The following is a 24,697-nucleotide window of genomic DNA, read 5'->3' as shown; positions in this document are numbered from 1 at the left end:
CCGCCGGTGATCCGGACTCTCAGGCGGGGTGTGTGCTGAGGATGCGTGGTGCGGGCCGGGCGCCTGTGGAGCAGGAGAGGGCGGGGCCATGGGACGCATGCACGGGGACAGCCACAACTCAGCGCGGCGGCCGGAGCGCTTTCTGGAGCGCGGGGGCTTGTGGGGATTGCAGCCGCCATTACTGTTGATCCTATCAACCCACCTGTACAGCAGCTGGAGCCTGAAAATCAGCTTCACTGCCCCTGGGCTGGGAAAGGGCGACATGAGGTAACATTTTCCCTCTTACCCCTTTCTACACTCCTTTTACTGGGTTTAAAAGTGGAGCATTGACAGACAGGAAGCTCAGACCAAACAGCTCGATTCATCAGGACCTGAATTTCATCGACCTTTGCACATGGAAGAGGAGCGCAGCGATCGCAGCGTGCACAAATTGCACACATGTTGCATGTGTGGACGTGGATTCAGCCGATTGCCCAACCTGGAGGGCCCCAAGGGCAGGCACACTGGAGAGAGATGGTATGAATGTGAGGACTGTGGGAAGAGGTTCACCCAGCTGACTAGCCACGAGTGCACTCACATTAGGAACCGACTGCATAAATGCGAGGACTGCGGGAAGGGATACCTTCACCCGTATGCGCTGGAAGCTGATCGGCGGGCTCACACCGGGGAGAGGCCGTTCACCTGCTTCGTGTGTGGGAAGGGATTCGCTCAGTCCTCCAACCTGCGGACACACCAGCGAGTTCACACCGGGGAGAGGCCATTCATCTGCCCTGTGTGTGGGAAGGGATTCGCTCAGTCCTCCAATCTGCGGACACACCAGCGAGTTCACACCGGGGAGAGGCCGTTCACCTGCCCCGTGTGTGAGAAGGACTTCACGCATTTGTCCAACCTGCGGACAAACCAGCGAGTTCACTCTGACGAGAGGCCATTTAAATGTTCAGACTGTGGGAAGAGCTTGAAACGCTCCCAGTATCTGATGAAGCACCGGCGGCTGCACACTGGAGAGAGACCGTACAGCTGCTCTCACTGCCACAAGAGGTTTGTGAACTCCGTGGACCTGCTGACGCATCAGTGAGTTCACACCGGGGTGAGGCCGTTCAGCTGCTCCGTGTGCAGGAAGGGATTCGCTCATTCGTTCAGCCTACGGAGCCACCGGAGAGTACACACCAGGAAGAGTCCATTCACCTGCTCAGTGTGTGGGAAGGGATTCGCTGAGTCCTCGAATCTGCTGGTACACCAGAGAATTCACACTGGGGAGAGGCCATTCACCTGCTCCGTGTGCAGGAAGGGATTCGCTCAGTGATATACCTATCAATTCAGTTCATGAAAAGCGACGAGTTAAGTTAGTAACTATAGGTTTTTATTGGCTAAATAACAGAGCCCACCCTCATGGGTGATCGGATCCAACAAGGAGGAATACCAGCCAGTCGACCACCTTTATACCTGGGCAAGCAGGCGGAGCCATGGGGCGGAGTCAGCTGTGGTCAGCCCAGGTATAACAGCGTGACAAGAGGTGACCTTGTGTAGTGATACAACAGTGTAAACAGTGATAACCATAGTGTAACGATATAAACAGTGATAACCATAGTGTAACGATAGTGAACGATAAAAGTGGTTTACCACACTCAGTCTACCCTCCTGCTGATGCATCAGCGAGTTCACACCGGGGAGAGGCAGTTCACCTGCTCCGTGTGTGGGAAGGATTTCACGTGTTTGTCCAACCTGCTGGGACATCAGTGAGTTCACTCTGATGAGAGGCCATTTAAATGTTCAGACTGTGGGAAGAGCTTTAAACGCTCCCAGTATCTGATGAAGCTCCAGCGGCTGCACACTGGAGAGAGACCGTACAGCTGCTCTCACTGCCACAAGAGGTTTGTGAACTCCGCGGACCTGCTGACGCATCAGCGAGTTCACACCGGGGAGAGACCGTTCACCTGCTCCGTGTGCGGGAAGGGATTCGCTCATTCGTTCAGCCTGCGGACCCACCGGAGAGTACACACCGGGAAGAGTCCGTTCACCTGCTCCATGTGTGGGAAGGGATTCGCTGAGTCCTCGAATCTGCTGGTACACCAGAGAATTCACAATGGAAAGAGGCCGTTCATCTGCTCCGTGTGTGGGAAGGGATTCGCTCAGTCTACCCTCCTGCTGATACACCAGCGAGTTCACACTGGGAAGAGGCCGTTCATCTGCTCCGCGTGTGGGAAGGGATTCACTCGGTCCTTTCACCTGCTGAGACACCAGCAAGTTCACACCAAGGAGAGACCGTTCACAGGTGGCACAGGATTGACTCAGTCCTCCAGCCAACTGAAACAGCAGCCACTTTGAAGTGGAGAGAGGCTGTTCACCTGCTCCCAGTGCAGGAAGGGATAAACTCAGTCGTCCAGCCTGCTCGGACACCAGCAAGTTCACACTGGACAGTCGCCGTTCGCTGAGCGTCCAACCTATTTAGAGAGCTGCGAGTTCCCACTGAGACCCTGTAAAATGTTCTGACCACGGGAAGAGATTTAAAAGTGCTGTCACACTGAGGCGAGGCCATTCAACAGGGGTTCAGGAGGAGGTCATCAGACAGGTCCAAACAATCCCATTTCCTGAGTGACATCGAGTGTACAGCACAGAAAGAGGCCATTCGGCCCAACAGGTCCATGCTGGCGTTTATGCTCCACATGAGCCTCCTCCCACCCTACTTCATCTAACCCGAGCAACATATCCTTCTCACAGTAACCAAGCTTATGTATAAGAACAGGCCACTTAAACCGGTCAGTTGGAACAGACTCGAGAAGATCGCGCGCGAATCCACTGTACTTCTATTCTCCAGATTGAGGGAATTATATACTACATATATTGACTGGGCAAATCAAATTACCACTAATGGTGTGGAGGACAAATTCTTGGAATGCATGTGAGATGGTTTCCTGGATCAGTATGTGGAGGAACCAACCAGGGAACAGGCTATTCTGGATCTGGTACTGTGTAATGAGAAAGGGCTAATGAATAATCTTGTGGTAAAGGGACCTTTAGGGACAAGTGACCATAATATGATTGAATTTTACATTAAGTTTGAGAGTGATGTAGTCCAATCTGAAACTAAGGTCTTCAATCTAAACAGAGGAAACTACAAGGGTATGAGGGACAAGTTGGCCATGGTAGATTGGGAGACTACACTGAAAGGTATGAAGGTGGACATACAATGGCTAACATTCAAGGAAATAATGCATAAATTGCAACAAACATATATTCCTCTAGGGCATAAAAACCCAAAAGGAAAAGTGATCCAACCATGGCTAACAAAAGAAATGAAAGCTAGTATTAAGCCAGAAAAAGCAGTCAGCCTGAGGATTGGGATCTTTTTAGAAATCAGCAAAGGGTGACCAAGAAATTGATAAAGGGAAAATGGAATATGAGCACAAACTAGCGAAAAATATAAAAACGGATTGTAAAAGCTTCTATAGGTATGTGAAAAGGAAAAGACTGGCGAAGGTAAATGTAGGTCCTTTACAGTCAGAGACGGGAGAGTTTATAATGGAGAATGAGGAATTAAATAAATACTTTGTTTCTGTCTTCACGGAGGAAGACAAAAAAAACCTCCCAGAAATACGAGAAAACCAAGGGTGTGGCGAGAATGAGGAATTTAAAGAAATTATTATTAGTGGAAAAACAGTACTAGCAAAATTAATGGGACTAAAAGTCGATAAATCTCAAGGACCGGATGACCTACATCCTAGGGTTTTGAAAGAGGTGGCCATTGGAATAGTGGACGCATTGGTTGTCATCTTCCAAAATTCTATAGATTCTGCAACGGTTCCTGCAGATTGGAGGATAGCAAATGTAACCCCGCTATTTAAGAAAGGAGGGAGAGAGAAAGCGGGGAACTACAGACCTGTTAGCCTCACATCAGTAGTTGGGAAAATGCTGGAATCTATTATAAAGGATGCAATAACTGGGCACTTAGAAACTAATAGTAAGATTGGGCAGAGTCAACATGGATTTATGAAAGGGAAATCCTGTTTGACAAATCTGTTGGAGTTCTTTGAGGATGTAACTAGTGGAGTAGACAAAGGGGAACCGGTAGATGTGGTGTATCTGGATTTTCAGAAGGCCTTCGATAAGGTCCCACACAAGAGGTTGGTGAACAAAATTAGGGCACATGGAATTGGGGGTAATATACTTGCATGGATTGAGAATTGGTTAACAGACAGAAAACAAAGAGTAGGGATAAACAGATCTTTTACAGGATGGCAGGCTGTGACTAGTGGGGTACCGCAAGGATCAGTGCTTGGGCCCCAGCTATTCACAATCTAGATCAATGATTTGGATGAGGGGACTAAATGTAACATTTCCAAATTTGCTGATGATACAAAGCTAGGTGGCAGTGTCAGTTGTGAAGAGGATGTGAAGAGGCTTCAAGGGGATCTCGACAGGCTCAGTGAGTGGGCGAGAACATGGCAGATGGAATATAATGTGGATAAATGTGACGTTATCCACTTTGGTAGAAAAAACAGAAAGGCAGAATATTTACTAAATGGTGAAAGATTGGGGAATGCAGATGCTCAAAGGGACCTGGGTGTCCTTGTACATGAGTCACTGAAAGTGAATGTGCAGGTGCAGCAAGCCATTAGGAAGGCAAATGGTATGCTGGCCTTCATTACAAGAGGATTTGAGTACAGGAGTAAAGAAGTCTTACTCCAATTATATAGGGCCTTGGTGAGACCACACCTGGAGTACTGTGTACAATTTTGGTCTCCTTACCTAAGGAAGGATATACTTGCCATAGAGGGAGTGCAACGAAAGTTCACGAGATTGATTCCTGGGATGGCGGGACTGTCGTATGAGAAGAGATTGAGTAAACTAGGCCTGTATTCTCTTGAATTCAGAAGAATGAGAGGGGATCTCATTGAAGCATACAAAATTATTACAGGGCTTGATAGGGTGGATGCTGGGAGAATGTTTCCCTTGGCTGGGGAGTCTAGAACCAGGGGCCACAGCCTCAGGATAAAGGGAAGGCCATTCAGGACTGAGATGAGAAGAAATTTCTTCACACAGAGGGTGGTGAATCTTTGGAATTCTCTACCCCAGAGGGCTGTGGAGGCTCAGTCATTGGGTATATCCCAAACAGAAGTTGATAGATTTCTGACTAGTAAGGGCATCAAGGGATATGGCGATAGGGCTGGTGAATGGAGTTGAGGCAGAAGATCAGCCATGATCTCATTGAATGGCGGAGCAGGCTCAAAGGGCCGAATGGCCGACTCCTGCTCCTATTTCTTATGTTCTTAAACCTTTATAAATCACTGGTTAGGCACCAGCTGGAGTATTGTGTCCAATTCTGGGAACCACACTTTAGGAAGGATGTCAAGGCCTTGGAGAAGGTGCAGAGGAGATTTACCAGGATGGTTCCAGGGATGAGGGACTTCAGTTATGTGGAAAAACTGGAGAAGCTGGGATTGTTATCCTGAGAGCAGAAGGTTAGGGAGAGATTTAATAGAGGCGTTCAAAATCATGAAGGGTTTGGATAGAGTAAATAAAGAGAAACTGTTTCCAGCGGCAGGAGGGTCGGTAACCAGAGGACACAGATTGAAGATAATCGGTAAAAGAACCAGAGGGGAGATGAGGAAACAGTTTTTTACACAGCGAGTTGTTGTGATCTGGAATGCGCTGCCTGAAAGGGCGGTGGAAGCAGATTCAATAGTAACTTTCAAAAGAGAATTGGATCGATACTTTAAGGGGAAAAATTTGCAGGGATATGAGGGGAGTGGGATTAATTGGAGAGCTCTTTCAAAGACTTCAAGGGTTAAGTTACGAGGAGAGATTACACAAACTAGGGTTGTATTCCCTAGAATTTAGAAGTTAAGGGGCGATCTGATGGAAGTTTTCAAGATATTGAGGGGAAATAGAGAGGGGCGATAGAGAGAAACTATTTCTGCTGGTTGGGGATTCTAGGACTAGGGGACATAGTCTAACAATTAGAGCCAGACCTTTCAGGAGTGAAATTAGGAAACACTTCTACACACAAAGTGTGGTAGAGGTTTCGAACTCTCTTCCGCAAACGGCAATTGATGCTAGATCAATCGTTCATTTTAAATCGGAGACTGATAGATTTTTGTTAACCAAAGGTATTAAGGGATATGGGCCAAAGGCGGGTGTATGGAGTGAGACTGCAGACCAGCCATGATCTCACTGAATGGCGGAACAGGCTCGAGGGGCCGAATGGCCTCCTCCTTCACTTTATAGAAACATAGAAGATAGGAGCAGGAGTAGGCCATTCGGCCCCTCGAGCCTGCTCCGTCTTTCAATGAGATCATGGCTGATCATCCAAACTCAATACCCTGTCCCTGCCTTCTCCCCATATCCCTTGATCCCTTTAGCCTGAAGAAATATATCTAACTCCTTGAATATATTTAATGAATTGGCCACAACTGCCTTCTGTGGTAGAGAATTCCACAGGTTCACCACTCTCTGGGTGAAGAAATTCCTCCTCATCTCTGTCCTAAATGGCTTACCCCTTATCCTTAGACTGTGACCCCTGGCTCTGGACATCCCAACCATCGGGAACATCCTTCCTGCATCTAGTCTGTCTAGTACTGTTAGAATTTTGTAAGTTTCAATGAGATCCCCTCTCATTCTTCTAAACTCCAGTGAGTATAAGCCCAATCGACACAATCTCTCCTCATACGTCATTCCTGCCATCCCAGGTATCAGTCTGGTGAATCTTTGCTGCACTCCCTCCATGGCAAGAACATCCTTCCTCAGATAAGGCGACCAAAACTGCACACAATACTCAAGGTGTGGTCTCACCAAGGCCCTGTACAACTGCAGCAAGACATCCTTGTTCCTGTACTCGAACCCTCTCGCTACGAAGGCCAACATACCATTTGCCTTCTTAACCGCCTGCTGCACCTGCATGCTTACCTTCAGCGACTGGTGCACAAGGACACCCAGGTCTCATTGCACTTCCCCTTCTCCCAATCTATTGCCATTCAGATAATAATCTGCCTTCCTGTTTTTTGCCACCAAAGTGGATAACCTCGCATTTATCCACATTATACTGCATCTGCCATGTTTCTGCACAATCACCCAACCTGTCCAAATCATACTGGAGTATCTCGGCATCCTCCTCAAAGCACACACGCCCACCCAGCTTTGTGTCGTCTACAAACTTGGAGATATTACATCTAGTTCCCTCGTCTAGATCATTAATATATATTGTGAATAGCTGGGGGTCCGAGCACCGATCCCTGCGATATCGCTCTATAATTCTTTAAAATAGGCTTTGCAGACTCAGCAAAGCTTATTTGCTTTGCTGTTTTTTGGCTGACGAAATAAAAGTTATTTTTTGGGCTGCAGGTATTTAATTGAGTTAGTTCCTGCTTGCTGTCAGTCCTGGCCCGTGGTCCCGCCCATTCCTGCACCTCATTGGCTGACACACCGCTGTCAATCGACACCACGAGGGGATCGCGATGGTCGGGGAGTCCAGAACCAGGGCTCACAGTCTAAGGATAATGGGTAAGCCATTTAGGACAGAGATGAGAAGGAATTTCTTCACCCAGAGAGTGATGCGCTGTGAGGAGGATGCCGAGAAACTCCAGTATGATTTGGACAGGTTGGGTGATTGGGCAGAAGCATGGCAGATGCAGTACAATGTGGATAACTGCGAGGTTATCCACTTTGGTGTCAAAAACAGGAAGGCAGATTATTATCTGAATGGCAATAGATTGGGAGAAGGGGAAGTGCAACGAGACCTGGGTGTCCTTGTGCACCAGTCGCTGAAGGTAAGCATGCAGGTGCAGCAGAAGGTTAAGAAGGCAAATGGTATGTTGGCCTTCGTAGCGAGAGGGTTTGAGTACAGGAACAAGGATGTCTTGCTGCAGTTGTACAGGGCCTTGGTGAGACCACACCTTGAGTATTGTGTGCAGTTTTGGTTGCCTTATCTGAGGAAGGATGTTCTTGCCATGGAAGGAGTGCAGCGAAGATTCACCAGGCTGATACCTGGGATGGCAGGAATGATGTATGAGGAGAGATTGGGTCGATTGGGCTTATACTCGCTGGAGTTTAGAAGAATGAGAGGGGATCTCATTGAAACTTTAAAAATTCTAACAGGACTGGACAGACTAGATGCAGGAAGGATGTTTCTGATGGCCGGGGAGTCCAGAACCAGGGGTCACAGTCTAAGGATAAGGGGTAAGCCATTTAGGACAGAAATGAGGAGGAATTTCTTCACCCAGAGAGTGGTGAACCTGTGGAATTCTCTACCACAGAAGGCAGTGGAGGCCAATTCATCTATATATATAAAGCGGCTCTTCTGTCTGTCTGTCTGTCTGTCCGCCTGGTCTCTATACGTTTGGAAGTTACAGAGCGTACCGACGCGTGCGTCGCCTCAAAAGAAAGCTTGCGATTCCGGACCGGTCATAGGCGTATTTATGTTTCTAACAGACAAAAATCCCGCCCGCGGTATCCCAAAAACGTTCAGCGTTCCGCTCATTAGCATCTCATTAGCGACCGTGTGACGTCGAGGTCTTCCTACAGTTGTGTGTCGAGTGACTCGACGATTGACCAATCCTACGCTTCGGTGACCTGACCGGTCGACCAATCGGTGCGTGTGTGGGCGGGCCTTATCCTTCTGAACCGAGGTGAGTGGCCGCCATCTTGATTTTCCACGATTTTTTCCCCCACACTTTCTGTGTGTTAGGGAACTAAGGTAAATATTTCAATTATGTGTTAGGCAATTAATTAACAATTTATTTGAGTTTTATATTGTGTTTAGCAACCCCCCCCCCTCCTCCTCACCCTCGCGCAGGGGGGACTCGGGGCCTGAAGCTGAAAAAATTTCTCTCTCTCTCTCTCTCTCTTTCTTCCCTCTCTCTCCATCTCTCCTTCTCCTCTTCCCTCTCTCTCCTTCTCCTCTTCCCTCTCTCCTCTTCCCTCTCTCTCCTTCTCCTCTTCCCTCTCTGTCTCTCTCTACTTCCCCCTCTCAGGTGTCGCGGACGGAGCACGGGTGCGCCGCCCGAAGTTTCCCGCTCGCTAACGGCCTTGCCGGCTCCCGCGGGCCGCTCGCACTGACCGCGCATGCGCCGCCCGCACTCACCGCGCATGCGCCGCCCACACTCACTGCGCATGCGCTGCTCGCCCGCCCGCAGCGGCCGTCCATCAGCCGCGCGATACGCGGGGGACCTCAGCAACGGCACCGGACCTCAGGCGCTAGGCAGGGGGAGGGGCCGGAGAGAGGGACAGAGGGGAGGGGAGGGGGGGAGGGGAGGGAGAGAGGGGAGGGGGGGAGGGAGGGAGGGGAGGGAGAGAGGGGGGGAGGGAGAGAGGGGGAGGGGGGAGGGGGGGGAGGGAGAGAGGGGGGGGAGGGAGAGAGGGGAGGGGGGGAGGGAGAGAGGGGAGGGGAGGGAGAGAGGGGAGGGAGGGATAGGACAGGGAGAGGACATGACAGGGAGAGGGGGGACACACAGGGCCAGGGAGACCAAACGCCCCAAAATTGCCCTCGCGCCCCAAAATTGCCCTCGCAACGCGGGGCTCCCCAGCTAGTTAAATATATTCAAGGAGTTGGGTATATTTCTTAAGGCTAAAGGGATCAAGGGATATGGGGAGAAAGGAGGAACAGGGTACTGAATTTGGATGATCAGCCATGATCTCATTGAATGGCGGAGCAGGCTCGAGGGGCCGAATGGCCTACTCCTGCTCCTGTCTTCTATGTTTCTATGTTTCTAAAATAGGCTTTGCTGACTCAGCAAACCTCATTTGCTTTGCTGTTTTTTGGCTGAGTAAATAAAAGTGTTTTTTTGGCTGCATGCAGGTATTTAATTGAGTTAGTTCAGGCTTGCTGTCAGTCCTGGCCCTGGTCCCGCCCCTTCCTGCACCTCATTGGCTGACACCGCTGTCAATCGACACCACGAGGGGGAAGGGAGGGTGATTGACAGGTGACGATTGATAGAAGCGCCTGCCCGCGCTGTGATTGGTGCAGGGGAAGGCAAGTGGGCGTGTCCGGCCCCCGGGCCCACGTGGGGGAGACAACGGATGGCTGGAGCGCATGCGCAGCCCGCCTCGCACCGTTGGGAAGCTTTTCAAATATTTTTTTTTGCGGAACAAATTGAAAACACTCATTAATTCCCCCAACCTCCTCCCCTGTAAAGTGCGATTTTTATTATTCTTGTTTTTCCTCATTTGTGTGGGGTGTCTATTTTTTACCTTGCGGTGGCGTGCGCCGATCCAACCGACACCTTGGCGTTGCGTGCTGGCGTCAGCGCTTAATCGGAGGGGGGGTTTGATTGACGCGAGGCGTCCACCAATCAGGAGCGCGGAAAACGCTGGGAGGACCGGGCGGGCTGACGGTCCTCCAACCAATGGCGGCGCGGGAGGGAGGGGGGCGGGACCTCGGTGGGCTGCAGGCCGCTTTCCTGCTTTCATTGTCTGCAGAGCTGTTACATAGATACATAGAAGATAGGAGCAGGAGTAGGCCATTCGGCCCTTCGTGCCTGCTCCGCCATTTAATGAGATCATGGCTGATCCTTTAATTCAGTATCCCGTCCCCGCCTTCTCTCCGTAACCCTTAACCCCTTTTGCCCGTAGAAATATATCTAATTCCCTCTTAAATATATTTAATGAGCTGGCGTACACTGCCCTCTGTGGCAATGAGTTCCACAGGTTCACCACTCTCTGAGTGAAGAAATTCCCCCTCATCTCTGTCCTAAATGGTTTAGCCCTTATCCTTAAATTATGTCCTCTAGTTCTGTTCTCACCCGCCAAGGGAAACATTCCTTCTGCATCCAGTCTGTCTAGACCTGTCAGAATTTTATACACTTCCATGAGGTCCCCTCTCAATCTTCTAAACTCCAGTGTGCACATCCCTAAACTACATAGTCTCTCCTCATAGGTCATTCCCGCCATTCCCGGTATCAGCCTGGTGAATCGCCGCTGCACCCCCTCCATGGCAAGAACATCCTTCCTCAGATGAGGCGACCAAAACTGTACACAGTACTCGAGGTGTGGTCTCACCAGTGCCCTGTACAGCTGCAGCAAGGTATCCCTGTTCCTGTATTCCAACCCTTTTGCTATGAAGGCCAGCATACCGTTTGCCTTCCTGACCGCCCGTTGCACCTGCATGCTCGCCTTCAGTGACTGGTGTACAAGAACACCCAGGTCTCTCTGTACTTCCCCCTCTCCCAATCTATTGCCATTTAAATAATAATTTGCCCTCCCGTTCCTGCACCCAAGGTGGATAACTTCGCACTTGTCCACATTATAGTGCATCTGCCATTTATCCGCCCAATCGCCCAGTCTGTCCAAATCGCTCTGGAGCTTCCTGGTCTCTTCCTCTGAGCCCACCCCACCTCCTAGTTTAGTGTCGTCTGCAAATTTGGAAATGCTGCATCCGACTCCCTGATCCAGGTCATTAATGTAAATTGTGAACAGCTGGGGGCCCAGGACAGGGAAGGGGAGGAGGGGGGTGGAAAAAACCCAGCTTGTGAGTGTTTATTCCTTTGCATTACCTTTATTGCAAGGCTATTCATCAACTGCATTGATTTAAAAATAAGTGAACCTTTTCTCTTTTCGACTTTTATCCAGAACAAAGACCCTTGGTGCTGTGAACATTTTGGTGGGCAGCCACTTTTAAAGGGACAAAGACCAGCATTCTTCCTCCTCTCTCTCTCTCTCTCTCTTGTGAGTATTTGTGGTGGATGAGGGGGAGGGGTGGTGAGTCAAAGGGGACTGCGGCCCCTTTTCAACAAAAACAATTGCTTGGCCATTTGAAGGGGAATGGGTGCCCCCCAGTTATTTAAAGGGGCAGTGCCTCTCTCTTTCTGTATTATGTAAGAGCAGGGAGGTTCTGCTTGAACTGTACAAAACACCAGTTAGGCCACCGGCTAGAATGCTGCGTGCAGTTCTGCTTGCCCCATTGCAGGAAAGATGTGACTGCTCGAGACGGGAGATTTACGAGGATGTTGCCAGGACTAGAGAATTTCAGCTACAAGGAAAGATTGAATACATAGAAACATAGAAGATAATCTACATCCTAGGGTACTTAAGGAAGTGGCCCTAGAAATAGTAGATGCATTTTGGTCATCTTCCAAAATTCGATAGACTCTGGAACAGTACCCATGGATTGGCGGGTAGCTAATGTTACCCCACTGTTCAAAAAAGGTGGTAGAGAGAAAACGGGGAATTATAGACCGGTAAGCCTGACATCGGTAGTGGGGAAAATGCTAGAGTAATAGCAGAGCACTTGGAAAACAGATTGGACAAAGTCAACATGGATTTACAAAAGGTAAATTGTGCTTGACTAATCTACTGGAATTTTTTGAGGATGTAACTGGTAAAATAGATAAGGGAGAACCAGTGGATGTGGTGTATTTGGACGTTCAAAAGGCTTTCGATAAGGTCCCGCATAAGAGATTAGCATGTAAAGTTAAGGCACATGGGATTGGGGGCAAGGTATTGACTTGGATAGAGAACTGGTTGGCAGACAAAGCAAAGAGTTGGACTAAACGGCTCTTTTTCCGAGTGGCAGGCAGTGACTAGCGGGGTACCACAGGGATCGGTCCTTGGACCCCAGCTATTCACAATATATATTAATGATCTAGACGAGGGAACTAGATGTAATATCTCCAAATTTGCAGACGACACAAAGCTGGGTGGGCGTGTGTGCTGTGAGGAGGATGCTGAGAAACTCCAGTATGATTTGGACTGGTTGGGTGATTGGGCAGAAGCATGGCAGGTGCAATATAACGTGGATAAATGCGAGGTTATCCACTTTGGTGTCAAAAACAGGAAGGTGTTGCGGCTGCCGCGGAACACGAATGGAGGCCGAACCGATCTGAGGAACACATGGCTTTTATTACATTCTCTTGAGAGATGGCTGCCCCAGCTCCTCTCTCTGCTAAACCCGAAAACAGACTGAGGGCGACGCCCGCTCCTTTGTCATGCCTTAAAGGCAGCATGCTTCTTAAAGGCAAGGTGCCCGATTTATTGTCCATGGACGGAAAAGTGGATTGCGCCCATTTAGGTGGCGATCCGCCACACAGCTTCCCCCAGAATCCGCTTAGGAGGTGTGGACGAGACTGTGCGGCGGTCTGATGGGCCGGCCGGAGCGGCTCTTGTAGGACGCCGGTGGACGTGGAACGGCCGGGCGTGGAGCAGCCGGGTGTACTGGCTTGAGGGCAAGTCGGCCACGTGGCGGTGGACGAGCTACTGGGACCTGCTCACTGGGCTCCGAGTGTGCTGGCTTGAGTCGGTCAACCGACACTTTTTCAGTCCTGTCGCCCACTTGTCGGTCGAAAAATTTGTTCCCAGCCTGTAGCACTTTGTAGGGCCCGTCGTACGGGGGTTGAAGGGGTCCGCGGTGGGCATCGTGCCGGACGAAAATGAACCGTGCCTGGTGCAGGCTTAGCGGGACGTGTGAGGTGGATTCGCCGTGCCGGGCAATGGGCACCAGGGCGAACTGTAGCGCCGGTGAGGCGAAGTCGTGGCGTTGCTGGTCGGCTGACCAGGGTGTCGTGGCGGTGGGCAGGAACTCGCCGGGTACACGCAGCGGCTGGCCGTACACGAGCTCTGCTGCCGATGCGTGGAGGTCTTCTTTAACCACGGAGCGCAGGCCGAGGAGGACCCACGGGAGTTGGTCGGTCCAGGCGCCGTCCTGGAGGCTGGCTCAAAGAGATGCCTTCAAGGATCTGTGGAACCGCTCACACAGTCCGTTGGCTTGGGGGTGGTACGCTGTGGTGCGGTGAATGGTCACCCCGAGATTGCGTGCGATGGCGGTCCAGAGTTCAGAGGTAAATTGCGGACCTCTGTCCGACGTCATGTCGGAGGGGACGCCGAACCGTGCGACCCAGGTGCTGACGAAGGCTCTGGCGATGTCGGCGGTGGTGGTAGAGGTCAGTGGAATTGCCTCGGGCCAGCGCGTGGTGCGGTCGACGATCGCCAGCAAGTGCGTGTGGCCTTGCGACGGCGGCAGGGGCCCGACGATGTCCACGTGGATGTGGTCGAATCTACGTGAAGGGACGGTGAACTCCTCGAGGGGTGCTTTCGTGTGTTGCTGCACCTTGGCCCGTTGGCAGGCTAGGCAGGAGTTGGCCCAAGTACGCACATCCTTGCGAAGGCCGCGCCAGACAAAGCGGTTGGCTACCAATTTGATGGATGCGCGGGCGCCGGGGTGGGAGAGGTTGTGGAGAATCTCGAATACCCGGCGGCGCCAGGACGCTGGGACGACGGGCCGAGGTTGAGATAGGGATATGTCGCACTTGACCGTGACTGCGGTCGGGCCGCAGGCGACGTCGGCCAGGCGTAGCCCTGGTAGGTTGGTAGGTGCGGAGAGCAGATCAGGGTCCGTGAGCTGGTCTGCTGCGAGTTGAGCGTAGTCGACTGCCAGGTGTGCGGCGTGGATGGCGGGGCGGGAGAGGCAGTCGGCTACCACGTTGTCGCGGCCGGAGACGTGTTGGATGTCCGTGGTGAACTTGGACACTGCCGCGAGCTGGCGCTGCTGCCTGGCGGACCAGGGGTCGGTTGTCTTTGCCATTGCGAATGTCAGGGGTTTGTGGTCGACAAACACAGTGAAGGGGTGGCCCTCCAGCAAAAACCGAAAATGGCGGACCGCCAGGTACAGCGCGAGGAGCTCGCGGTCGAAGGTGCTGTACTTGACCTCCGGGGGGCGTAGTTGGCGGCTGAAGAAGGCAAGTGGTTGCCAGGCGCCGTCGACCCACTGCTCGTACACGGCGCCGACCGCGTGGTCGGAGGCATCCGTGGTGAGCGCTACTCTGGCATTGGGCCGTGGGTGCGCGAGCAGGGTGGCGTCGGCGAGCGCGGTCTTGGTGGAGTTGAAGGCGGCTGATACGTCTGCCGTCCATTCGACCGCCATCTTGCCGCTCCTGCCCCGGAGGGCTTCATACAGGGGCCTCATGAGGGACGCCACTTTGGGGATGAAGCGGTTGTAGAAATTCACCATCCCGAGGAACTCCTGGAGTCCTTTGATGGTGGTGGGGCGGGGAAATTGCTGGACGGCCTGCACCTTGGTGGGCAGGGGAATGGCCCCAGCATGGGTGATGTGGTGGCCGAGGAAGTCGATCTTGTCCAGGCCGAACTGGCACTTGGCTGGGCTGAGGATGAGCCCGTGGTCGCTGAGGCACCCGAACAGGATGCGAAGGTGTTCGAGGTGTTCCTGCTTGGAGGAACTGGCTACCAGGATGTTGTCCAGGTAGACGAACAGGAACTTCAGGTCCCGAAGGACCGAGTCCATGAGCCGTTGGAATGCCTGGGCCGCATTTTTGAGGCCGAAGGGCATCCGCAGGAACTCGAAAAGCCCGAAGGGGGTGATTATGGCTGTCTTGGGGACGTCCGCGGGGTGGACGGGGACTTGGTGGTAGCCGCGCACCAGGTCGACTTTGGAAAAGACTGAGCGGCCGGCCAGTCTAGCCGAGAAGTCCTGAATGTGCGGCACGGGGCACCGATCAGGGGTGGTGGCATCGTTGAGGCGGCGGTAATCCCCGCAGGGGCGCCAACCCCCGCCTGGTTTGGGGGCGATGTGGAGTGGGGAGGCCCAGGGACTGTTGGAGCGGCGGATGATGCCGAGCTGTTCCATAGTGGCAAACTCGGTCCGCGCGATCTCCAGTTTGGCCGGGTCCGGCCTGCGGGCGTGGGCGTACACTGGGGGGCCTGCGGTGGGGATGAAGTGTTCCACCCCGTGTTTGGCGACCTCCGCGGAGAAGGTCGGGTTGGTGAGGGCCGGGAATTCGGCCAGGAGTGCCGAGTAGTCATCCGTGGCCCGGGCGTGGCACTGTGACGCCATGTCGGCGGGTTGACGGGGGGCCATGGCGCCCAGGATGGGGGACATGGTGTTCATGTCCACGAGGCAGTGTCGAGGGATGTCTACCAGTAGGCCGTGGGCGCACAGGAAGTCTGCGCCGATGAGAGGGGAGAGTACCTTGGCAGTGATGAACTCCCATCGGTAGCGGCGACCAGCGAGGTCGAGGGTGACTGTGCGGGTGCCGTACGTCCGGATGTCCGAGCCGTTAGCGGCAGCCAGCGCCTGTCCTCGTTCGCCCTTTTGGATGTCGAGGGCGGAGGCCGGGATGATGCTGTGCTGAGCTCCAGTGTCGCACAGGAACCGACGGCCGGTTTTGTCATCCGTGACGTACAGCAGGGAGCCCGCGTGGCCCACGGCCATTGCGGGGGCTGGTACGGGGGCGGACTTGAAGGAGCAGGGTGGTGTGCACCGTTGTGCCCTGGCACCGAACCGTGCGTGGTAGTAACAGTAGCCCGGGTTTGTGGGGCGCGAAGGCCCCGTGGGCCCCGTGGCTGGGCCTGGTGGCCGGTGAGGGGCGCGCCCAGGCTGTGGCTGCCAGGTCCGGAGCGACATCATGGCTGGAGTGAGCGGACAGCAGCTTGTCGGCCTCGTCGGCCAGGGCTTCTAGGTCCGTGAGGCCGGACGCCACAATCGCTGGGCGGATGCTGGGAGGTAGCTGGCGGATGAACAGCGTGCGGAAGAGGGACCCGGGTGGGCTCTCGTCGGTGAGTGAGAGCATGTGGGAGAGGAGGTCTGACGGTGAGGCGTCACCGAGGCCTGGAAGGTCGAGGAGGCGGCAGTTTCGCTGGTATGTCAAGGTCGTAAATTTTTTAAGGAGGGCGGCCTTAAGATGTGCATACTTGCCCTCCTCTGGTGAGTTCTGCAGCGCTATCCAGACCTTCGTGACTGTGGAGCTACCGAGTGATGCGACGAGGTAGTCATACTTCGTCCCATCTGTGGTGATGTGTCGCAGCCGGAATCGGGACTCAGCTTGGAGGAACCAGGCTTCGGGCTGGTTTTCCCAAAACTCCGGCAGTTTCACGGAAACTGCGTTCGTGTCCGCCATTGCAGTGCTCAGAATACGTTCTGAGCGACGGGGTCACCAATGTTGCGGCTGCCGCGGAACACGAATGGAGGCCGAACCGATCTGAGGAACACATGGCTTTTATTACATTCTCTTGAGAGATGGCTGCCCCAGCTCCTCTCTCTGCTAAACCCGAAAACAGACTGAGGGCGACGCCCGCTCCTTTGTCATGCCTTAAAGGCAGCATGCTTCTTGAAGGCAAGGTGCCCGATTTATTGTCCACGGACGGAAAAGTGGATTGCGCCCGTTTAGGTGGCGATCCGCCACAAAGGCAGATTATTATCTTAATGTAGGAAAACATCCCAAGGCGCTGCACAGGAGTATTGTAAGACATTGAAAAATGTGACCCCGAGCCACAGAAGGAGAAATTCGGGCAGATGGTCAAAAGCTTGGTCACAGAGGTGGGTTTTGATCAGCCATGATCTCATTGAATGGCGGAGCAGGCTCGAGGGGCCGAATGGCCGACTCCTGCTCCTATTTTCTGTGCAAGAGAGGCAGAGAGGTTCAGAGAGGGAATTCCAGAGCTTAGGGCCGAGGCAACAGAAGACACGGCCACTGATGGTGCAGCGATTATAATCAGGGATGCTCAAGAGGGCAGAATTGGAGGAACGCAGGTGTCTCGGGGTGGGGGGAGGAGGTTGTTTTCTTTGGAACCGAGGAGGCTGAGGGGAGACCTGATTGAGGTGTATAAAATTCTGAGGGGCCGAGATAGGAAGGACCTATTTCCCTTGGCAGAGGGGTCCACAACCAGGGGGCGTAGATTTAAAGAAATTGGTCGGAGGTTTAGAGGGGAGTTGAGGAGAAATGTTTTCACCCAGTGGGTGGTGGGGGTCTGGAACTCACTGCCTGACAGGGTGGTAGAGGCAGAAACTCTCATCACATTTTAAAAAGTACTTGGATATGCACTTGAAGTGCCGTAACCTACAAGGCTATGGACCAAGTGCTGGAAAGTGGGATTAGTGTGGATAGCACTTAATCGGCCGGCACGGACAAGATGGGGTGAATGGCCTCCTTCTGTGCCATAATTTTTCTGTGATTCTATCGCGGGGGGCGGGTGGTTGTGAGTCTGAAGGGAATAACTAAGATAGGGAGGGGCGAGGCCATGGAGGGATTTGAAAACAAGGATGAGAATTTTGAAATCGAAGCATTGCTTAACCGGGTGCCAATGTAGGTCAGCGAGCACAGGGGTGATGGGTGAACGGGACTTGGCGTTGAGTTACGACACAGGTAGTTTTGGATCACCTCAAGTTTACATAGGGTAGAATGTGGGAGGCCAGCCAGGAGTGCGTTGGAATAGTCAAGTCTAGAGGTAATAAAGGCCCGGATGAGGGTTTCAGCAGCGGATGAGCTGAGGCAAGAGCGGAGATGGGCGATGTTACCGAGGTGGAAGTAGGCGGTCTTTGTTATGCTGCGGATATGTGTTCGGAAGCTCATTTCGGGGTCAAATATGACACCGAGTTTGTGAACAGTGTGGTTCAGCCTCAGAGAGATGTTAGGGAGAGGGATGGAGTCAGTGGCTAGGGAACGGAGTTTGTGGCTAGGAACCGAAAACAATGGCTTTAGTCTTCCCAATATTTAATTGGAGAAAATTTCTGCTCACCCAGAATCGGATTAGAGATCTTGGTGGGGTCGAGAGAAGTGGTGGTGAGGTAGAGCTGGGTGTCGTCAGCGTACATGTGGAAACTGACGCTGTGTTTTCAGATGATGTCACCAAGGGGCCGCATTTAGATGAGAAATAGGAGGGGCCCAAGGATAGATCCTTGGGGGACACCAGAGGTAACGATGCGGGAGCGGGAAGAGAAGCCGTTGCAGGTGATTCTGTGGCTACGATTGGATAGATAAGAATGGAACCAGGCGAGTGCAGTCCCACCCAGCTGGACGACGGTGGAGAGGTGTTGGGAGAAGGATGGAGTGGTCAACGTGTCAAAGGCTGCAGACAAGTCCGGAAGGACGAGGAGGGATAGTTTACCTTTGTCACAGTCACAAAGGATGTCATTTGATGAGACTTGATTTGACTTCAGGGCCAAGTCAGTGAGGTGGATTGGGCTGTTTCTGGCCTGCTGGTTATTGTGGGCACGGCTGGACCGGCTCTGCCCTGTTTGTTCTTTGAGGCAAAATAAGCCAAAAAAAAATCCTGCTTCCCCCCCTTATCCTTTCTACACTCGTTTTACAGGGTTTTAGAAGTGGAGCATTTACAGACAGGAAGCTCAAACCAAACATCACGTCAACATAAGAACATAAGAAATAGGAGCAGGAGTAGGCCAATCGGCCCCTCGAGCCTGCTCCGCCATTCAATAAGATCATGGCTGATCTGATCCTAACCGCCAATCCACTATCACAGAACCATCTCCTGAATCTAACAGAATTAGACACACAAAATAGGAGCAGGATCAGGCTACACAGACCTGGGCCCGCTCCGCTACCCACAGGGCATGACCGATCCGAACCTAGATTCATGTCCAAATTCCTGTCCGCTCCCCATAACCCTTAATTCCCTTTACTTCTAGGAAACTGTCTATTTCTGTTTTAAATTTATGTAATGATGTAGCTTCGACAGCTTTTTGGGGCAGCATATTCCATGGACCTACCACCCTCTGAGTGAAGTAGTTCCTCCTCATCTCAGTTTTGAAAGAGCAGCCCCTTATTCGAAGACTATGCCCCCTAGTTCTAGTTTCACCCATCATCGGGAACATCTTCCCCGCATCCACCCGATCCAACCCCTTCACAATCTTATATGTTTCAATAAGATCGCCTCTCATTCTTCTGAACTCCAATGAGTAGAGTCCCAATCTACTCAACCTCTCCTCATATGTCCATCCCCTCATCCCCGGGATTAACCGAGTGAACCTTCTTTGTACTGACTCGAGAGCAAGTATGTCCTTTCTTAAGTATGGACACCAAAACTGTACGCAGTATTCCAGGTGCGGTCTCACCAATACCTTGTACAACTGAAGCAATACCTCCCTATTTTTATATTCTATCCCCCTAGCAATGAAAGCCAACATTCCATTGGCCTTCTTAATCACTTGCTGCACCTGCATACTAACCTTTTGAGTTTCGTGCACCAGGACCCCCAGATCCCTTTGTACTTCAGTACTTTCCAGCTTCTTGCCATTAAGATAATAACTTGCTCTACGATTTTTCCTGCCAAAGTGCATAACCTCACACTTTCCAGTATTGTATTCCATCTGCCAAATCTCTGCCCACTTACTTAGCCTGTCGATGTCCCCTTGCAGGTTTTTTATGTCCTCCTCACTCACTACTTTCCCTCCCATCTTAGTATAATCTGCAAACTTTGATATGTTACATTCGGTCCCCTCCTCCAAATCGTTAATATAGATTGTAAAGAGTTGGGGACCCAGCACTGACCCCTGCGGAACACCACTAGTTACTGATTGCCAGTCTGAGAATGAACCATTTATCCCAACTCTCTGTCTTCTGTTAGATAGCCAATCCTCTATCCATGCCAGAATATTACCCCCAATCCCGTGATTTTTTATCTTAAGCAATAATCTTTTGTGTGGCGCCTTGTCAAATGCCTTTTGGAAGTCTAAATACACTACGTCCACTGGTTCCCCTTTATCCACCCTATACGTTACTTCCTCAAAGAACTCCAGCAAATTTGTCAAACATGACTTCCCCTTCATAAAACCATGCTGACTTTGTCCTATTAAATTATGATTATCCAAATGTCCTGTTACTGTCTCCTTAATAATGGACTCCAAAATTTTACCTACCACAGATGTTAGGCTAACCGGTCTATAGTTTCCAGCCTTCTGTCTACTGCCCTTTTTAAATAAGGGTGTTACATTAGCAGTTTTCCAGTCTGCCGGGACCTTTGCCGAGTCCAGGGAGTTTTGGAAAATTATTACTAATGCATCCACAATCCCTACCGCCACTTCCCTCAAGACCCTAGGATGTAAGCCATCAGGTCCAGGTGATTTATCCGCCTTGAGTCCCATTATTTTACCGAGTACCACTTCCTTAGTGATTTTGATCGTGTTTAGCTCCTCCCCCCCTTTAGCCCCCTGTTTGTCCAGTGTTGGGATATTCTTAGTGTCTTCTACTGTAAAGACTGATGTAAAATATTCATTCAGTGTTTTTGCCATCTCCATATTTCCCACCATTAATTTCCTGGTCTCATCCTCTAAGGGACCAACATTTACTTTAGCCACCCTTTTTCTTTTTATATAACTATAAAAACTCTTACTATCTGTTTTTATAATTTTTGCTAATTTACTTTCATAATCTATCTTCCCTTTCTTAATCAATCTTTTTGTTACTTTTTGCTGTCTTTTAAAGTTTTCCCAATCCTCTATCCTCCCACTAGATCTGACAGAGTCGCTCGATTCATCAGGACCTGATTCAGTCGCTCCTCCAATCTGCTGGCACACCCGTGAGTTCACACTGATGAGAGACCTTTTAAATGTTCTGAAAGAGCTTCAAAATCTACAAATACCTGAAGCGGGGAGAAACCCCGGCCCCGTGTGTGGGAAGGGATTCACTCAGCCATCCGCTCCAATGATACACCAGCAAGTTCACACTAGGGAGGGACCTTTAATCCGCTCCGTGTGTGGGCAGGGATTAATTGCACCCTCCGTGCTGCTGAGACACCAGCTTGTCCACACCGATGAGAGACCGTTGACCTGCTCCGTGTTTTTGAAGCGATTCTCTCATTCTGCCACCCTCCTGAGACACCAGCTTGTTCACATTAAATGTTCTGACTGTGGGAAGAGATTTAAAAGGTCCCAGGATCTGAAGAGACACCACCTGGAGAGAGCAGGAGAGATTCTGTTCACCTGCTCCATGTGTGGGAAGAGATTCACTCGGTCCTCGAATCTTCTGGCACACCAGTGAGTTCACACTGGGGAGAGGCCGGTGAAACATTCCGACTGTGGGAAAAGCTTTAAAAGGTCCCAGGAGCTGAAGGGACACCAGCTGGAGAGAGCAGGAAAGAGGCCATTCACCTGTTCCGTGTGTGGGAAGGGATTCTCTCATTTATCCCACCTACTGAGACACCAGCGAGTTCACACTGATGAGAGACCATTTAAATGTTCTGACTGTGGGAAGAGCTTTAAAACCTCTGGGGATCTGAAGGTACACCAGCAAGTTCATATTGATGAGAGACCATTTACATGTTCTGTCTGTGGGAAGAGCTTTAAAAGCTCCACGGAACTGAAGGTACACCAGCAAGTTCACACTGATGAGAGACTATTTACATGTTCTGTCTGTGGGAAGAGCTTTAAAAGGTCCGGGGTGCTGAAGATACACCAGCGAGTTCACACTGGGGAGAGGGCATTCACCTGCTCCGTGTGTGGGAAGGGATTCACTCAGTCCTCGCATCTGCTCGAACACCAGCGAGTTCACACTGGGGAGAGGCCGTTCACCTGTTCCGTGTGTGGGAAGGGATTCACTCATTTATCCCACCTACTGAGACACCAGCGAGTTCACACTGATGAGAGACCATTTAAATGTTCTGACTGTGGGAAGAGCTTTAAAACCTCTGGGGATCTGAAGGTACACCAGCGAGTTCATACTGATGAGAGACCATTTACATGTTCTGTCTGTGGGAAGAGCTTTAAAAGCTCCACGGAACTGAAGGTACACCAGCGAGTTCACACTGATGCGAGACCATTTAAATGTTCTGACTGTGGGAAGAGCTTTACAAGCTCCGCGGAACTGAAGGTACACCAGCGAGTTCACACTGATGAGAGACTATTTACATGTTCTGTCTGTGGGAAGAGCTTTAAAAGTTCCGGGGTGCTGAAGATACACCAGCGAGTTCACACTGGGGAGAGGGCATTCACCTGCTCCGTGTGTGGGAAGGGATTCACTCAGTCCTCGCATCTGCTCGAACACCAGCGAGTTCACACTGGGGAGAGGCCGTTCACCTGTTCCGTGTGTGGGAAGGGATTCACACAGTCCTCGACTCTGCTCGAACACCAGCGAGTTCACACTGATGAGAGACCATTTAAATGTTCTGACTGTGGGAAGAGCTTTAAAAGCTCTGGGAATCTGCTGATACACCAGCGAGTTCACACTGGGGAGAGACCGTTCACCTGCTCCGTGTGTGGGAAGGGATTCACTCAGTTCTCCAACCTGCTGAGACACCAGCGAGTTCACACTGTTCTAGTCATAGTCATAGAGTCATAATGGCAGAGAAGGAGGCCATTCGGCCCATCGAGTCTGTGCCAGCTCTCTGTAGAGCAATCCAGTCAGTCCCACTCCCCCGCTCTATCCCCGTAGCCCTGCAAATCTATTTCCCTCAAGTGCCTATCCAGTCTCCCCTTGAAAACATTGAGTATGTCCGCTTCCACCACTTCCGTCGGCAGTGAGTTCCAGGTCCTCATCACTCACTGCGTAAAAAAGTTTTTCTTCACATCCCCCTTGTATCTGTTGCCCAAAACCTTAAATCTGTGTCTCCTAGTCCTTGTGCCATCAACTAGTGGGAACAGCCTTTCCCCGTCTAGCCTTTCCAAACCCGTCATAATCTTGTACACCTCTATCAAATCACCCCGCAACCTCCTTTGCTCTAATGAAAACAAATCCAGCTTCTCCAACCTGTCCTTGTAGCTAAGATCCCCCATCCCCGGAACCATTCTGGTAAATCTCCTCTGCACCCTCTCAAGAGCCTTCACATCCTTCCTAAAGTGTGGTGGACCAGAACTGGATGCAATACTCCAGTTGTGGCCTAACCAGTGCTTTATAAAGGTTCAGCATAGCTTCTCTACTTTTGTACTCAATACCTTTATTTATGAAGCCCAAGATCCCATATGCTTTGCTAATCACTCAATATGTCCCTCCACCTTCAGGGATCTTAACTCCCAGGTCCCTCTGTCCCTGCACACTCTTTAAAACTGTGCCATTAAGTGTATATTGCCTCTCCCTGTTCCTTCTGCCAAAATGCATCACCTCACACTTCTCTATATTAAATTCCATCTGCCACTTGTCTGCCCATTCTGCTAGCCTTTCTATGTCCTGTTGCAGCCGATTGGTATCATCCTCACTGTTTGCCACACCCCCAAGTTTGGTGTCATCGGCAAATTTAGAAGTTCTACTCTGTATTCCAATATCCAGGTCATTTATATATATCAAAAAAAGCAGTGGCCCCAGCACTGACCCTTGGGGAACACCACTGTCTACCATCCTCCAGTCTGAAAAACAGCCATTTACCACAACTCGCTGTTTTCTGTCCTTAAGCCAATATCTTATCCAAGCTGCCACTGACCCACCTATTCCATGAGCCTCAATTTTGTTAACCAGCCTTCTATGTGGTACTTTGTCAAACGCCTTCCTAAAATCCATGTAGACAACATCCCTTCATCAATCCTCTCTGTTACTTCATCAAAAAATTCAATTAGATTAGTCAAACACGATCTGCCTTTTACAAATCCGTGTTGGCTCTCCTTAATTAGCTTAAACCTCTCCAAGTGCCTGTTAATTTTTTGCTTGATTATTGTTTCTAAAAGTTTACCCACCACTGATGTTAAACTGTCCGGCCTGTAGTTTCTAGGATTGTCCTTATACCCTTTCTTGTACAATGGTGTCACATTTGCCACTTTCCAATCCACAGGCACCTCCCCCGCATCTAGGGAAGACTGAAAAATTATGGCAAGCCCTTCCGCTATCTCCTCCCCCAATTCCCTTAGCAACCTGGGATGCAAGCCATCTGGACCAGGTGACTTACCCACTCTGAGCATACCCAGTCTTTCTAGGACACCGTCTATCAATGTTCACCCCTTCCATTGCTTCTACCTTTTCCACTTCTACCGATATTTTGTCAGCATCCACCTCCTTAGTAAACACCGATACAAAGTACTCATTGAGTATTCTGACCTTGCCTT

General features: G+C 51.1%; 2 pseudogenes across 1 annotated transcript in view; one reads left to right on the top strand and one right to left on the bottom strand.

Moving 5' to 3' along the window:
• The window catches only part of LOC147084096 (uncharacterized), a 140,997-nt pseudogene extending 138,672 nt beyond the window's left edge, over positions 1 to 2,325 (top strand).
• Positions 1 to 24,697, bottom strand: part of LOC147084094 (uncharacterized) — a 445,069-nt pseudogene that overhangs the window by 388,983 nt on the left and 31,389 nt on the right. The gene's annotated exons all lie outside the window — the stretch shown is intronic.

This window comes from Somniosus microcephalus, unplaced genomic scaffold (genome assembly GCF_052327205.1).
Source record: "Somniosus microcephalus isolate GS21.2 unplaced genomic scaffold, FLI_Smic_1.0 scaffold2, whole genome shotgun sequence".
In the NCBI taxonomy this organism is placed as follows: Eukaryota; Metazoa; Chordata; class Chondrichthyes; order Squaliformes; family Somniosidae; genus Somniosus; species Somniosus microcephalus.
Note: the sequence above shows the minus strand (reverse complement) of the source record. Positions and strands in the feature narration are given on the sequence as shown.